Source organism: Elephantulus edwardii, unplaced genomic scaffold, assembly GCF_000299155.1.
Source record: "Elephantulus edwardii isolate Elephantulus edwardi_28Jun2011 unplaced genomic scaffold, EleEdw1.0 scaffold00320, whole genome shotgun sequence".
NCBI lineage: Eukaryota > Metazoa > Chordata > Mammalia > Macroscelidea > Macroscelididae > Elephantulus > Elephantulus edwardii.
The window spans coordinates 62,993-65,793 of record NW_006400070.1 but is presented as its reverse complement, the minus strand read 5'-3'; positions in this window follow the sequence as shown (position 1 = coordinate 65,793).

Below are 2,801 nucleotides of genomic sequence, written 5' to 3'. Positions count from 1 at the left end.
CACTGTCTCTGACACTCCCATCCCGATTATCCCGGTCACTGAATCAATCCACTTCATAGAGGGTCTTCCCCTGTGGAGCTGTCGCTCCACCCTCCCAAGCATGATGTCTTTCTCCAAGGACCGGTCTCTCCTCACAACATGCCCAAAGTATGTTAGACGGGGGTAAAATGTTAAAAGAAGATGGAAGGAGTGCACAGAGTCACTGTATCAGAAGGAACTGGCTAACACAGAGGAATTTCATGAACTAACATATAAGCAAGAGCCTGTGGTGATGAAGGAGGAAGTTCAAGTTGCTCTGAAAGAATTGGCAAAAAACAAAGCTCCAGGAGTTGACGGCATACCAGTTGACATATTTCAACAAACAGACGCTGCCCTGGATGTGCTCACTAAGTTGTGCCAAGAAATCTGGACGACAGCCAGCTGGCCAACTGACTGGAAAAGATAGATATTTGTTCCCAGTCCAAAGACAGGTGACCCAACAAAGTGCGGAAATTATCGAACAATATCATTAATATCACACGCAAGCAAGATTCTGCTGAAAATTATCCAAAAATGATTGGAACAATATGTCAACAGGGAGCTGCAAGATGTGCAGGGTGGATTTAGAAGAGGTTGCAGTACTAGGAATATTATATCTAATGTTAGATGGATTTTGGCACAAAGAAGAGAATACCAAAAGAATGGCTATCTGTGCTTCATTGACTATGCAAAGGCTTTTGACTGTGTGGATCACAACAAGCTATGGCTGACTCTGAGAAAAATGGGAACCCCAGAACACTTGATTGTGCTAATGCGAAACCTATACTTGGACCAAGAGGCAGTCGCCAGAACAGAGCAAGGAGACACTGCACGGTTCAAAATCAAGAAGGAGGACTGTCAGGGATGTATTTTGTCTCCATCCTTTTTCAATCTGTATGCAGAACAGATCATCCGAGGCGCTGGTCTGTACGAGGGGGAATGTGGCATCAGGACTAGTGAAAGAGTCATCAACAACCTGCATTATGCAGATGACACACCCCTGCTTGCTGAGACTGAGGAGGACCTGAAGCACTTGCTGCAGAAGGTCAAGGACTGCAGCCTTCAATATGGATTGAAGTTCAATATCAAGAAAACAAAGATTCTCACCACTGGGCCAATTGGCAGCATCAGTATGGATGGTGAAGAGATTGAGATAGTTAACAGTTTTAGTTTACTTGGTTCCACAGTCAACACTCTTGGTAACAGCAGCTAGGAAATCAAGAGATGAATTGCTTTGGGAAAGTCAGCTGTAAGGGACCTCTCAAGAGTACTGAAGAGCAACAATGTCAGGCTGGAGACTAAGGTGCGCCTGATCCAGGCTATAGTCTTTGCAAATTACATACATGCTTCAGAGAGTTGGACAGTGACTAGGGATGATAGAAAGAGAATTGAAGCCTTTGAACTGTGGTGCTGGAGAAGAGTGTTAATATACCATGGACTGCTAGGACAACAAACAGGTTTGTCCTGGAGAAGGTGAAGCTGGAATGCTTCTTAGAGTCAAGGATTCTGAAGCTTTGTCTGACATACTTTGGGCATGTTGCAAGGAGGGGCCAGTCCTTGGAGAGGGACATCATGTTTGGGAGAGATTAGGGATGGCACAGGAGAGAAAGACCCTCAATGAGATGGATTGATTTTGTGATTGGGGTGGTGGGAATGAGTGTGTTGGAAATGGCGAGGTTGGCACAGGATAGAGCAGGGTTTAGGGCTCTTGTACATAGGGTCGCTATGAGTTACAAACCACTTGAGGGCACATAACAACAACAATAAGGTTTTATTGTTGCCATTTTGTTGTGTTTCTTTTTTTGTTATTTCTGGTTCTTATAGTCCATCCACTTTCCTTTGGTGTCTTTGTGTGGAGTTTCCCTTAAAAGTTCTTGTAGGTTTGGTGTGTTGTTTTTTTTCCACAAATTCCTTAAGTTTTTTATTTTCTGCAATGGATGCAATTTCTCCTTTCTATTTTATGGAAAGCTTTGTCGGGTACAGCATCCTAGGTTGGAAGTTGCTTTCTTTCAACTCTCTGTATATGCCATCCTATTGTCTTTTTGCTTGCATGATTTCTGCTGAAAAATCAGAACTTAATCTGATTACTTTTCCTTTGTAGGTGACTCTTTGTTTTTCTCATGGTCCTTTCAGTATTCTATTCTTATCTTTTATTCTGGAGAATTTGACTATGATATGCCTTGATGTTTTCTTTTTTGGGTCTAGTCTATTTGACGTTCCCTAGGTTTCCTGAATATAGATTTTCTTACTCTTCATAATACCTGGGAAGTTATCTTCTAGTAACTCTTCCACAATTTTCTCAGTGATCTCTCTACCCCTCTCATATTCTGCAATTCCAGTCATATGTATGTTATTCCTTTTGATGTCATCCCACATATTTTCTTCATTTTTTTTAATGTCTCATCTCTGATTTTTCTTCTAGTATGTTTGCATTGAGGTTCTTGTCTTCTAGCTCACTGACTCTCTGTCCATCTCCTATGTTTTACTTTTTTTGTCCTTCCAACGCATTGGACACTCCTGTTGTTTCAGTTTTACTATTCCAGATTGCATTTTCCTGCCTTTCTGTCATTTCTAGCACTGTACTGTCTGTACCCTCTCTATCTTGTGATGATTTTTTACGTTCTAGTACCTCTTTATCTATAGTTTCAATTCCTTCTATTTTTTGCATTTTCTTTGATATTTGTGCAAGTTCCTCCTCATCAATGTTTCTTCTGGCTCTCTGTCTCTGGAACATTTATTTTCATATTGGTTTCTGTTGTTCTCCCATCATTTGCACCTTCTTC